Raw genomic sequence first — 13986 nt, 5'->3', positions numbered from 1 at the left:
GTGATCTGCTTGGATCCAGAGCTCATTCTGAACAACTCACATCAAAGGAGCCATTCTGTGTCTGCTGTGTCTGCTCCTGTGGCTTTGTTGATCCCTCTGGGCCACTCAAGACACCTGAGACCAGAAGTGCTTGGGGCAAAACTCCAGAGTTTTAGTGGGTGAGCAAATAAATAGGAGCAAACTGTCTCTTCTGAAGGTCCAGTCTTCTGCAGTAACGGGAATTCACTTAGTAAGATGAGCACTTAATAAATGAGCACAACATGGAACGCTTTTCTTTTCTTTCTTGGTTGAGCTGAGTCTTCCTTATCGCATGGGCTTTCCTCTAGTTGCGGCGAGCAGGGGCTACTCTCTAATCGTGATATGTAGGCTTCTCATTGTGATGGCTTCTCTTGTTGCCAAGCAGGAGCTCTAGGGTGCGCAGGCTACAGTAGTTGCCGTTCGTGGACCCTGGAGCACAATAGTTGTGACACATGGGCTTAGTTGCACCATGGCATGTGGAATCTTCTTGGTCTAAGGATCAAACTCATGACTCCTGCATTGGCAGGCAGATTCTTTACCACTCAGCCATCCAGGAATCCCAGGGAACACTTCTCTAAATCCTTCACTGTGAAAGTGAAAGTGTTAGTCACTCAGTAGTGCCCAACTCTTTGCAACCCCATGGACTGCAGCCCACCAGCCTCCTCTGTCCATGGTATTTTCCAGACAAGGATACTGGAATGGGTTGCCATTTCCTTCTCCAGGGGGATCTTCCCGACCCAGGTATCGAAACGGGGTCTCCTGCACTGCAGGCAGTTTCTTTACCGATTGAGCAACAAGGGAATCCTTCATAATTGTGTTAGAATGATCATGTGTCAACATCACACAGGTGCTTTCGAGATCTGGGAAAAGCCATGGATCTTTCCTTGGAGATCCAACTAGTCCAACCTAAAGGAGATCAGTCCTGAATATTCATTGGAGAGACTGATGCTGAAGCTGAAGCTCCAATACTTTGGCCACCTGATTTGAAGAATTGACTCATTGGTAAAGACCCTGATGCTGGGAAAGATTGAGGTCAGGAGAAGGGGACAACAGAGGATGAGATGGTTGGATGGCATCACCAACTCAATTCACATGAGTTTAAATAAACTCTGGGAGTTGGTGATGGATAGGGAAGCCTGGCGTCACAAAGAGTGACCCCACAAAGCCATGGGGTCGCAAAGAGTCGGACATGACTGAGCAATTGAGCTGAACTGAACTGATGGAAAATCGTTTGCTTTCAGAGCACACAGAGAAGCTGACCAAGACAGACTGTGATATCTTTTTCTTTCTCATTTCTTTTAGGTCTAAAAAATGGCAAAAGGATGGAGAAGGAAGGGTCTAAGAATGCTCAAAAGATGATTTGCCCATAAATTAGGGACAACACTTGTGCATAAGAGGGCACAACCAAATTATGAATTAGGACAATTATAAGAGCAGTAGACTTGTATCTATGGAAATTTGCCTCCCCATATAAAGTCTCTGAAAATACTGTTCCACACCCTAAGACCTGGCAAGATCTTAGCCATTATCTGGATCAGACTACCATCACATAGGAAAAGAAACTTGGAACAGAGAGGAAAGTCACTAGTCCTTGGTCATGTAGTGGGTTAGTGACAGTCTCCTGGTCCCTGGGCCAGGAGTTTGTGGAGCTGAATCTCTAGTTTCAGGGAGAAAGCCTCCTGCCAGGGAACAGATTTTCAGCTCCACTCTTCTTATTATTTGCTGTCTTTTTCTATCTATATGAGGCATTTTCTTTTAGTGGAAAATCTAGAAGATACAGAAACTCAGAAAAAAGAAAATTTAAGTTACCCACCACCCAGAAAAAAATTATGAATATTTGATATGTTTGCTATTGATGATTTTTCCTATGCATACTAAACTATAAAGTCTGTGACAGGAACTGAATTAATCTCATTCAACTCTACACCTTCAGCCCTTAACACGGTGTCTGATACATAAAGTGCACTTGATCCATGCTTACTGAATAAATGACAACATAAATATATATATCTATATACCTGTGCATATAATTACGTATATGTAATTAAAAATTGAAGCCATACCATTATACACTTTGGGTTTTTTTTTTCACTTAATATCATAGTGTAAATATTTTCCCATGTCTGTAAATATCCTCCTAGATTAATGTTTTTTAATAGTGTGTTTAAACCATAATTTATTGACCTATCTCCAAACAACGCACATTTACGTCATTTTCAAACTATTTTGAATTATAAATAGTACTATGATAAATATCTCTTGGACATGAATCTCAGTGAGAATCAGTCTGTGGGAAAATGGAATCTACCTTCACTAATGAAAGAAATTCAGGCAGGAAAGTGATAGTCAACAGTCTGGGGTCATCTTATCAGCTCTGTGTAGGTCATTTGACTCAGCTTCCTTCACAAATCAAGCCTCAGGTCAGAGCTGCCAGTCTCTGACGGCAGGCATCAGATGATCAATTTAAATTTTATCTCAGTCACATCTTACATGAAAAAGTCATCCCATGTGGATAAGATAAAAGTTACCAATCAAAGGGCATTTGAGAGTTGATTTTATCAGTCCCATGCTTAGCCAAAGAGACTAACATATAAATAAAGTGCCCTGCTTTCCCCAAACAAGTTCAAAATACAATTCTACTGGGAAAGTGACTTTAAATTCAAGAAAAACAGAACAGATGGCCCACATCCAAACCTAAGTAACAAATCTCTTTTTCTAATGAAATCTGTGCACATAGTTCCCAGCATGACCCACACTGTGTTGAACTTTTTTTTTTTTTTAACAATAGTACATTACATTCACTGACATTCAACAACCTATGAGTTCAAGCTGCCTTGTTATTTTCCCTTTTGTCTGAGGCAAAGCCCATCCTTCTTCAATGGCTAGAACTTCCTGTGGTGGTGGTGGTTTAGTTGCTAAGTCGTGTCTGACTCTTGCAATCCCAATGGACTGTAGCCTGTCAGGCTCCTCTGTCCATGGGATTCTCCAGGTGAGAATACTGGAGTGGGTTGCCATTTCCCTCTCCAGAGGATCTTCCCAACCCAGGGATCAAACTCAGGTCTCCTGCATTGCAGGATTCTTTACTAACTGAGCTATGAGGGAAGTCCTAGAAGTTCCTGCGTGAAGATACATAAGAGATCTTGATGGGACCATTTTATGTTCTTCTCTGAACACCAAGGTAAGAGAAAGTGCTTTTCTTCCAGGGAAGAAGCAGAGAAAGGATGTTCCTTTCTCATCAATGTCACCTGCTCTTCTCACCCAAGTCCAGGCTCAGCTTAGTTCCTTGTCTGGTGAAAGGACCTCAGATTCCAGGATTGGGCTGCTGGGCAAAGCAGAAACTGTTAGCAAACTTTCTAATGTGAAATGTGATTTCACACCAATGAATCTGGATGTGATTTCAGACCACACTTGTTTTAGAACTGCTCACACCTGCTATAGTGTACATTGCGAGCCAAGTCATGGCAAGACACGTAATGCCTCTCTCACATAAACTTCTAGGAGGAATGCAGCTAATGCAGAGGACTATGGTCATTTCCGATACCCACCTTATACACTGCTGAAGATTCGGAAGAGGGTAGACTTGTTCAGCAAGAGCCTCAGTTTCTCCAATTGAAAAATAAAGAGATTGGACAGGATAGCAGACATTTTCCATCTTAAGAGCTAATTCTAACCAAATAATGGCAACTCCCTGGAGTGCTAACTGAGGACTATAATCACCCAGAGCATAGGAAAAAATAAATAAAGTTTTAAAATTGCAGAGAGATGGCGCCAGAAAGAAAATCTAGCATGCCCAAACCCCAAGCCTGTGGTCCCTGAGAGTAGGCATTTTTCTGATTCATCCTGTAATCCCAGTGGCTGACGGTGCCTGGCACATAATGAACACTGAGTCATGATGCTGGACAGAGCTGAATGAATAAACAAATGCCAGAAGTCTAACCACAGGACTTATTTTAAGTTGCTATAACTGGGTACAAACAAAAGAAAACCCTCTGCAAATAGATGAACATGTTGCCAACTCTTCAGAGTGATAAAAATGACACTTAAAATGAAACATATCTCACCAGGGACCACTGGGGAGTCAGAGGATGGGAAGAACAGTGGAGATGTTCTTCTCTTTAAATTTTTATTTTGGGCTGCACTGGGTCTACCTTGAGAGCTTTTCTAGTTGCGGCGAGCAGGGGCGCCTCTCTAGCTGTGGTGCGTGGGCTTCTCGTTGCAGTGGCTTCTCTTACTGCAGGGCATAGGCTTTAAGGGCGCGTGGACTTCAGCAGTTGTGGCACGTGGGCTCAGTAGTTGGGGCTCCTCTAGAGCACAGGTTCTCTCTGAGCTGCTTTTAGTTGATTATTTCACCACATTTTATCAAAAACATTCTATAGCATGTATACAAGTTCCATGGCTGCAGAAGGCCTATGACAGGCATGATTCCAGGAACCAACTCACCTTCTGGGGCAGGTATATAGGTCTTTGGGCTTACCAGGTGGCTCAGTGGGCAAAGAATCCCCCTGCAACGCAGAAGATGCAAGAGACGTGGGTTCGATCCTTGGGTCGGGAAGATCCCCTGGAGGAGGGCATGGCAACCCACTCCAGTATTCTTGCCTAGAGAATCCTTTGGACAGAGGTGCATGATGGGCTACAGTCCATGGGGTCTCAGGAGTCAGACACAAGTGAAGTGACTGAGCACACAGCAGCTCATAGCTCTTTAATTCTAGAGGTGGAGGTTTTTCCCAAGAAGCCTGGGGAACAACTGCTACAACCCAAGATGGACTGGAGCAGTCCATTTCAGGTTGTAAATGACAAAGCCAGGCTAAAGGAGGAAATAGTTTTAGAAAGAAATCATCCATAGAAAATGAAGAAGAAATTGAAATCTTCATGCTTTCCTGCTTCCTGCTCCCCAGAAGACTTTTTGAAGCAATTTTAAAAAAAAGTCAAACATCACCAGAGGAAAACAGATTACCTCTACTCTATTTATAACTTATGGGTGGTAATCCTGCTAGCAACAGCACTTACATTCCTATTTTCTTTCCTAGTTACTATTTTTCTATGTGACTATTGTAACACATTACGTTATCAGCAATTTTCTTTGGCAAAATGAAAACAGTTCAGTGGAGAATGAAACTGAATTAGAAAAAAGTCAGTACGGTCAGTCTACAAAGGTGAATAGGAAGAGAGAGAGAAGGGAGGGAGGAAAGAAAGAGAGTGGCAGGAAGAAGCGAAGGATGGAATAAGAAATAAAAGGATGGAAGGGAAGAAAGAAGAGTAAGAAAAAGAGGGGGGAAAAGACTCTCCTATTCAATAGGCATTTTAAATGCTGGAACGAAGCAAGTGATGCAAAAATAGATGGTGTGTTCTGACTAGTATTTGTGGTGCTTCTAGCATGACCTCACCACTAAAAAGACCAAAACAACCCATTAGTCGGAGGCAATGTGAGATGTTGGAAAAAGCACAGACTTTGAAGAAAGAAGACATACATCTGAATCCCAGGTATGCCTGTTGCTATTAATAACTGCAAAACTTAGACCAGAGATCATCGATCAGCAAACTACAGTCCACAGACCAGCCACCTGTTTTTGTAAATAACAATTTTATTGAAACACATTGGCAGCCACTGATTTACATAGTCTGTGTAGCTTTGAGCCGAAATGGCAGAGCTGAGTAGCTGTGACAGACACCATATGAACTGCAAGCCTAAAATATTTGCTGTTTTGCCCTTTAAGTAAGGGTTTGCCTTAGGCAATTACCTAAGCTCTGTTGTACTCATTAGGTTGGACTTAAATGAAGATATGAGTTTCAGAAGAATCAGTCAATTTGAAGAGAGTTTGGCAGAAGTTTTCCAATCTGAAGAACAGAGGGAAAAAAAGATTGAAGAAAAACAGTCTCAGAGACCTGCAGGAAAATATCAAGCAAACCAACATAAATGTAAGGAGAGTTTAAAAAAAAAAAAGCCACAAAGAATATTTAAGAAAATAATGGGGCTTCCCAGTGGCTCAGTGGTAAAGAATTCACCTACCAGTGCAGGAGACATGGATTCAGTCCTTGATCCGGGAAAATCCCACATGCCACTAAGGCTGTGTGCTACAACCATGAACCTGTGCTCTAGAGCGCAAAGGAAGGGAAGCCCAAAAGAAGTTCTCTTCTGCAACAAGAGAAGCCACTGCAACGAGAAGCCCCTGCATCACAACCAGAGAAAAGCCTGAGCAGCAACAAAGACCCAGCACAGCCAAAAGTAAGCAAATAAGTAAATGAAAATTTTAAAAAACAATGGTTGAAAATTTACCAAATTTAAACTTTTTAAATGAGTCTATAGATCCAGAGAGCTTAATGTATCCCAAGTAGGTTGAACCTGAAGAGATCCACACCCACATACATCACAGTCAAACTGCTAAAAACCAAAGAAAACAAGAAAATCATAACAGAAGCAAGAATAAAATGATTCACCATATATGAAGGGAACGACAATGTAATTAATGGCTGATATCTCATCACAAATCAGGGAAGCCAAAAGGAGTGGGGCAACATACACAAAGAGCTGGAACAAAAAACTGCCAACCAAGAATTTTATACGCAGCAATTAGAAAAACGAAGGCAAAATAAAAATGTCTCTCAATAAACAAAAACTGAAAGAGTGTTTTGCTAGCTGTCCTTCCAGTTAAAACTAAATGACACAAAGCAGTAACATGAATCCCCAAGAAGATATAAAGAACCCCAGAAATAGTAAATATCTGGGTAAACATAAAGAATGTTAAAATAGGTTTTAAGTTTTTTATTTAAAAAATAAGATTGCATAGAGCGATAACTATAACACTCTATTGATGGATTTATTGTAAACCTACAACATGTGACAATACTAGCACAATGTGCGGAAGGGAGATACTATACCAAGTTACTATATTTTACCAAAATTATGTCAAAAATAGCCTGAAGTAGTTTGCACTGAGTTAAGATGTATGAGCCATCACTGGGAAAATAATCCTTTTTAAATGTCTGCAAAATTGACTGAAGAATTAAAATGGTGCACTAAAAAAATGTTTAACATGAAACAAAACAGTAAAAGAAGTACAGAAGATTAACTATGAAGTGAATTCACGTATGTAAAGCTCTTAAACAGTGCTGGCAGATGGGACATGCTACACAAGTGTCATTGTCATCGTCTTCGTTATGGCTGCTGTCATTCAGCTCTGGGAGAATAAAGAACTAACCTAGGAGGCTTTACTGATAGCTCGGCAGGTAAAAATGCAGGAGACACAGAATATGAGAGTTCGATTTCGGGGTCGGGAAGATCCCCTGGAGGAGGGCATGGCAACCCACTCCAGTGTTCTTGCCTGGGAAATCCCGTGGACAGAGGAGCCTGGTGGGCTACGGTCCATGGGGTCACAAAGAGTCAGACATGACTGAGTGACTAATACACACAGCAGGCTCTAAGGGCAGTAAACCATTAGGTGTGGAAAGCTGGAAGGGACTAGCAAGCATCTAAAGAAAATAGTGTTGCTACAAAAACAAAGACTCTCTAACAGCCTCAGAATTCTTACGAAAATGTAGTAATTGCTGGGAGATAGGAGAAAATGACAATGGCAGAGCAGCTGGCCTAGAATAAACCTCAAGGTCATGGACCAGGAAGATGCCTTGGAGTTTGAGCCTAGAGGAAGGACTCACTTAAAGGCGGCAGACTCAGAAAGGGTTTTTCTAAAGTTGCTTGAGTGAAAAGAACCAACTGAAGCTTGAGGCTGATGATACCAAGTTAAGGAATAGCAAGAAAAGAAGTCCAACCATTTCTTGTTTGTTTCTGTCTTCCAAAGAAAGGAAAACTCACAAGTTTGACTTTCCACTAAAAACTTTTCCCATAAGTTCACTGAATCTTAAAACCCAGGAAGAAACGAACATCTCCCACTGAACAGATGGAAAAACCGAGCTGACAAAAGGAGTTCTTGCCTGGGGACACACAGTAGTTAAGTGGTAAGTCAAGATTTAAGAGCTATCTTTCTCTTCTGTGGGGGCTTCCCTGGTAGCTCAGCTGGTAAAGAATCCGCCTGCAATGCAGGAGACCCTGGTTCAATTCCTGGGTTGGGAAGATCCCCTGGAGAAGGGATAGGCTACCCACTCCAGTATTCTTGGGCTTCCCTTGTGGTTCAGCTGGTAAAGAATCCACCTGCAATGCAGGAGACCCTGGTTCAATTCCTGGGTTGGGAAGATCCCCTGGAGAAGGGAAAGGCTACCCACTCCAGTATTCTGGCCTGGAGAATTTCATTGACTGAATAGTCCATGGGGCCTCAAAGAGTTGGACACAACTGAGTGACTTTCACTTTCTCTTCTGGACAAAGCTACTGTCCCGGTCAAATGGAAGATCTTTTGTCTAAAACTGGAAATATCTAGAGAGAACCAAGTGAATAAATGAGCTATAAGGGAGGACTGGGTTGCCCTGCCGGAGTACAGCCCCTGGCCCCAGGGAGGTCTACTGCAAGCCCAGAGAGAACCCGTGTATTAGATTCCTGTGGCTGCTGTAACAAAGTGCCGCCACCAGGGTGGCTTTAAACAACAAAATTTTATTCTCTCACCCCAGTCCAGGATGCCCTCGTCTCAACTGATGACACTTTCCAAGACCTTATTGCCAAGTATTGCCACATTCTTAATTTCTGGGTGGGCCTAAATTTGGGGGCACATCATTCAATCCAGTACAGGTGTCACCTGCAGGCAAATAGAAAAGGAGGCACACCGACCGTATGAGAAAGCCAGAGGGAGGGAGCCGCATGAGGAAAGATCAAGGCTGGGGCCAGGGGAGGGTGGAGACACTCCAGCCACAAGGAGGAAAAATGCAACAAGAGGAGAGAGGGTCATGGAAGCCAAAGACGTGTGGGGTTTCCAAAGCGAGGAGGTGGCAAATGTTGCAGAAAAGCCAAGCAATTACCCAAGCAGGCGCCACTGGATTTGGCAATGCAAACTCATGAATGACCTTCATTGCCTGGTTTCAGTGAAGCAATGGGAGCAGAGACCTGATTGCAACATTTGAGACGGGGGTGAGGGGTGGGAGCAAGACTGCTCCATGGTATGCCTCTGTGATGGATGGCTAAGGTCAGTAGTAGCTAGAAGGGGTGCCACATCAGGGGAGACTTTTCGTTTATTTACTTTTTTTTTACCTTTCTTTCTTCCTGGCTGCACCACAAGTCTTGCGGGATCTTAGCTCCCCAACCAGGGATAGAACTTGTGCCTCCTGCAGTGGAAACACAGAGTCTTAACCACTGGACTGCCAGGGAAGTCCTATTTACTGTTTTGAAGGTGAGATACATTTAACCACATCGTAATAGGCTGACATCAATCAGTATAGATTTCACTGTTTTCATATCTAGATGAAGGGGAAATTGATGACACCGGAAACCCGAGTTGTTCACCGGGGCTAAGAATTAGAGCAATTTAAGAAATAAACCTTCAGTGAAAAAGAGGGGCAGCGAATCCCTTGAGATGAAAATTAAGAGAAAGGTTGAGTCCAGTTTAAAGAGTGAGAGTTGTTGCAGGAGTTTAACTTGATGGCTAGAGTCATGATAAAAAATAACAGTGACAGTCATGTTACTAACACTCACTGCAATGAAGGGTCAGATCAAGTGCTGAAGCGAACAAGAGGGGAAGCCAGCCAAGCTCACCTGCAGCCCTGTAGAAGGCCCTGCCTTGGTTGGGGAATCACGAGTTTGCCATCACATCCACCTGTACATTCTCCAGTTGTGCTGCTGCTGGAAGGAATTGTTCTTAAGCCCAGCGTTTGCACCCAAAACCGCCACACAAGTACAGACTGGTTCGTGTATGATTTTAGCAGCAGCATGTGTGAAATGGACTCCTGAATCCATTAACGAAGTGTTTTAACTGAGCATCTGTCAATTTAAGTGCATGGTCTGGTCAACACGGCCGAGGGACTTCCCAGGTGGTCCAGTGGCTGGGACTCTACGCTCCCAGTGCAGGGGGCCCACATTCGATATCTGGTCAGGGAACTGGATTCCACATGCTGCAACTAGGACCCAGTGCAGCCAAATAAATAAATAAATATTAAAAATAAAAATAAAAAAAGATGGTGCCGAAAGGTCATGGTTCATCACATTCCCTCTGCTCCAAACACACACACACACACACACACACACACAAAGGAATGATAGATTATCCAAAGAGAAAACTAGTAAAACACAACTGATGTCAGAAATAAACTAAACATCTCCAAGGACCAGAAACCAAAGTGATAGGTAAAACAGGAGCCTTGAGCCTGATGACTTCCATGGCCTGCATCAAGCATTAGTGGCCAAGAGGTCGGTTGCCTCAAATAACAAGGATTAAATGTGTTTCTGCTGGGGCAGTGGTAAGTGGGCCAGGCTCACTGCTAGATCCAACCCATATGTGGTAACTGAAAAATGACAGCTGCTCCTTGCCTGGGGCGGTAGCTTTATGGAAAATGGTGGCACAAAGGCATGGGAAGGATTAAGACTCAGCCCCGAGACCAGGAACTGAATGAACTGCCCACCGCCTGGGACCGCTGCACCCGAGACAAAGTCCCAGGGCCAGAGGGAGCTCCCACCCAAATAACTGCAGATGTAGGCGTGGTCCCGAGCGAAGGCCTCTCAGACTTGCCGAACAGAGATGAGTGGTGAGGGTTGGGGAGAAGTTGGCTCACTTGAGCAACAGTACGGGGCCAGAGTAGAGAATTTGGGGACAGTGGTAGAAAATGAGATTGGAGAGCAGTTAGGGGTCATATCCTGTGGGACCCAGTAGACAGTGGTATTTAAATATGGAGTAGATGGTGCGCGTGGGGCTGAACTGCAGAAAAATTGGACTGTGCCATTCATGTCCCTGGTTTGCTCTCAGATCTGTATATTCTCCATCTTTCTCTGCTCTGGTCTCCAGTCATAGGAAACGGAATTTCTCAAACTCTCTTGCTGACTTCAGGTCATTTTCAGAAATGGGAGGCACTGGCCAAAAAAACAGGAGGGCAGAGGAGAGGGAGAAGCCAGGGTATTTCTGCTCTTCACTCTCTGCTCCTGGGAGCATCTCCTTCAACAACTACTTCACCTCTAGCTCCCTCTTGACAGCCCCTATTTCCGTCTTCCCAGCTCCCACCAGGGAGGCCGTGCCAGCTTCCTCTGATGGTCCTGGCTCCTGGGTCCAGCAGCCCATGGGTGTTAGCAGACTCCTGTGATAGCTCTTGCCCTGAGCTGCCTGCTTAGCCCATGTTTGACTTCGGTTCTCCTACCACCTGTATACTCAGTCCCCCTTCTAAGATTCCCTCTGTTAAAAACCATTAACAATGACTCTTTTTCCTGACTGGCCCTTGGCTGATAAGGTGAGACAGTGGGGAAACCAGCAAGCGGGAATTAGAATGAATTAGAACATTCTTTGCCAGTGGGAGTGTGAACTGGCAAAACTCTATGGAGGATAGTTAGGCAACATCTGTATATCTATCAGAGTTACAAAAGCCTATACCCTTTGTCCCAGAAGTTCCACTTCTAGAAATTTCTCTCATAGATATATTTGTCCGTGTTTAAATAATGTTTTCACAAGATTATTCATTGCAACATTGTTTGTAAAAGTAAAAGATTGGAAACTACCTAAAATTCCCTGATGAGAGATAGGTTAATAGATTAGGATACATTCATAAAGTGAAATAACATGTAGTCATTCATAAAATGAGGAAGTTCTTCATGGACAACTAAGACTAAATCCCTAAAAGATGAAAAGGAAAGATAAGGGACAGTGCATATACTGCTACCATAAAAGAAATAATTCATAAACCATATTTACTTATACTTACAATGGTTAACTCCAGCAAGAAACTAGCGATGTTCATCCCCTGCTAAAGAGAGAGACTGGGAAGATGGGGAAAGAAGCTGAGAGGGAAATTTTTCAGTTACTTTTTAGTACATTTATTCTTTAAATAAATTTTTACTGTAGTAGAGTTGCTTTACAATGTTAGTTTCTGTTGTACAGCAAATTGAAACAGCTATGCATATACATACATCCTCTCTTTTTAAGATTCCCTTCCCATTTAGATCACCACAGAGCACTGAATAGAGTTCCCTATGCTATCCACTAGGTTCTCATTGGCTATCTATTTAATATATAGAAGTGTGTATATAGGAATACTAAATCTCCCAATTCATCCCACCTCCTCTTCCCTCCTTAGACCCCATAAGTTTGTTTTCTATATCTGTGACTCTATTTCTACTTTGCAAATAAGCCCATGTGTACCATTTTTCTAAACTCCACATACAAGCTATATTATATCTTTATTATGTTTAGAATTTGATACTATATGTGGGATTAAATATTTTGAAGATTAAATAAATGCAGTTCTACACTTCTTTTAAGAGATATCTCTAAAATATACACATTCAGGGGGAGAAAGAGAGAAAGTTGGAAACAAATGGATGGAAAAGATATATTATGAAAAAGTAAAGAGCAAAGGAATACTGGGGGGAAAATCATAATCAGACAAAAATAAAAAGTAAGACAAAAGCATTTGTAGGGACAAAGAACAACATTATATAAAATTTAATGGAAAAAAATCTATCAACCATGCATATGTGCATAGTTAACCACATAGTCTCAAATAAACAAAGTGAAAACTAAAATAATCACAGGGTAGAAGCTGATTGTGCCAATCAAAAATTAATAAGAATATAGAAGATTAGAATAATAAAATTATGCTAATTATATAATCAGATCAAGTCTGATCTAACAGATATACATAGAATTTTTCATCAACGAATGGAGACGCCACTCTTTTCAAGCACAGATGGAACCTACACAAAAATCAACCATGACCACAGGAGACAGAAGAAATCGCAACACATTTCAAAGATCCTTGTCATACATACAGCCCATCTTCTATGACCACATGTTGATTAGAAATCAGCAGTAAAAAGATCATTTTACAATATTCTTGGAAATTTAAAAATCCTTTCCTAAGTAACTTGTTGACATGTAGAAATCACGGTGGAAAGGACAAAATCTGTGGAATCCAATAACAGTGGGAGTACTATCAAAATCTGTGGGATGACTATTGAGTGGGAAATTGATAGCTTTGAACACATTTATCCAAAAACAAGAAGGATTGAAAATGAGTGACTAAACCGTTCCCCTCTCATGGCTAATACATTTACAGAAAATGGAAGGATTCTAAGTTAGGGTGTTTGAACACATGCATCTAATTTCTGTCCCTCCAGAGACTCCACTAAAAGTACAGTAAAGAGATGATTTAAAAGGACAGAAAAGCACAGCATGAGGAGGACAGAAGAGGAGGCAACAGTAGTAAAACATGGAAGTTGGAGCACAGACGGATGAATGATGACTGACTCAACAGACTTGCCACAGCCAAATCCTCAGATGGCGGTGGGCAGAGCTGAGAGCCAACCTGGCTTTCAGAGCAGTAACTTCACAGACTCGCATCCTGGCAGCATTGAGTAACTCTGAGACTGGGAAGAAAGGAGGTATGAAGGAGGATTTGGTGAAAGCTGTTTGGGAAACAGATGACCCTTAGAAGCCTCCTGTACACTGAATTGCATTATAACCACCTGGAAGATGACCAGAAACTCTTCTGGACTGGGCATTGCCAAGACACAACTGGGAGTATGGGTGTCTGCCGTGATCTGAATATTTGTGTCCTCCCCAAACTCGTATGTTGAAACCTAACCCCCAAGGCAATGGTATTAGAATGTGGGGATTTGGGGAGGTGAAGGGGCCATGAGGGTGGAACCCTCATAAATGGGATCTGTTCAGTTGCTAAGTCATGTCCAACTCTTTGCAACTCTTTGCTAAGTTGTGTCCCACTCATGTACTGCAGCACGCCAAGCTTCCCTGTCCTTCACTAACTTCCGGAGCTTGCTCAAACTCATGTCCATTGAGTCAGTGATGCCATCCAACCATCTCATTCTCTGTCACCCCCTTCTCCTCCTGCCCTCAATCTTTCTCAGCAGGGACTTTTCCAATGTGTCGGCTTTGCGT

Source organism: Cervus canadensis, chromosome 31 (genome assembly GCF_019320065.1).
Source record: "Cervus canadensis isolate Bull #8, Minnesota chromosome 31, ASM1932006v1, whole genome shotgun sequence".
NCBI lineage: Eukaryota > Metazoa > Chordata > Mammalia > Artiodactyla > Cervidae > Cervus > Cervus canadensis.
This window is presented reverse-complemented; position numbering follows the sequence as displayed.